This window comes from Ailuropoda melanoleuca, unplaced genomic scaffold (assembly GCF_002007445.2).
Source record: "Ailuropoda melanoleuca isolate Jingjing unplaced genomic scaffold, ASM200744v2 unplaced-scaffold4833, whole genome shotgun sequence".
Classification (NCBI taxonomy): Eukaryota; Metazoa; Chordata; class Mammalia; order Carnivora; family Ursidae; genus Ailuropoda; species Ailuropoda melanoleuca.
The window spans coordinates 2,414-3,580 of NW_023220870.1; positions in this window are offsets into that span (position 1 = coordinate 2,414).

Genomic DNA, 1,167 nt, shown 5'->3' on the forward strand with positions numbered 1-1,167 from the left:
GCCGTGTGAGAGAAGCCAGACCAAAAAGAGTACATAGCGTAATGATTCCGTCGGTATAAAAACTGTAGAACATGCAATCCTTAGAAACCAAAAGCAGATCAAGGATTGGCTGAGCACTATGGGGTGTGGGGAAGAGTCTGGAGGAAGGTTTTGGGGGGTGATGGATATATTCATTATCTTGAATGTAGTGATGATTTCACAGGTGTGAAATATGCTAAAACTTCTCAAATGGTACATGTCAAATATGTGCAGCTTATTGGAGGTGAATCATGCCTAATAAAGTTGTTAAGAAAAGTGATAATCACCGTATTTTTCCAAATTACTACTTACCTAGCAATAGTTGATTTCAAACTAAATCAGAGCCCAAGAGAAAAAGCAATAATGAGGGGGATATAGAATTCTAAACAGAAAGCTTAGGTTCTGGTTCTAGAGCTATCAAAATTATCCATGACTTTGGGCCGGCTGGCTAACATCCCTGGCCATCTGTTTCATTCAATAATACTAAAAGGAAGATCCATCATTGATCACCCACCTACCGTGGGCCACAGATTGTGCCAGGAGCTTTACATACTTACTTCTAATCTGTATAATCACCCTTAAAATGAATGCTAACATCCCCAGCTTTTAGAGGAGAAGGTAATCATTTGTCTAAGGTCACACAGCTCATTAGCAGCCAAGTGCGAATGTGAACAGAGGCCTCTCTAATCCCACCCAAAGCCTATACACTCTTTTCTCTGTAACATGCTACAGCCCACAGTGTTTCATCAGTCATACCGCAGGTGCCACACTAACCCTTCAATCCCCCCATTTTTCCTGTAAGTGCTGCTCAAGGAGGCATCTGTACCAAAAAAAAAAAAAAAAAAAAAAAAAAAAAAATCAAAATTCCCCTCCGGCTTTAAAAACTGTGTGACAAGCATTAGTGGCTGGTTCTCCATAGACAAGGAAAACTTCACACTTCAGAAAGGCACTATTGTCACTAAAACTATTTCTCTGCAAATCCTTATCTGATGCATTCTTAAAAGTTAGGCTTGAACATTGCATATAAGCCCAACTGTGGCTCAACTTCTCCTTTCAAGATAATAGGAGGAGGCTCCTATGTATCTTTACACAAAAGGGACCCGGGCACGCTTCCTTAAAAAAAAAAAAAAAAAAAAAAAGGGATTTTAG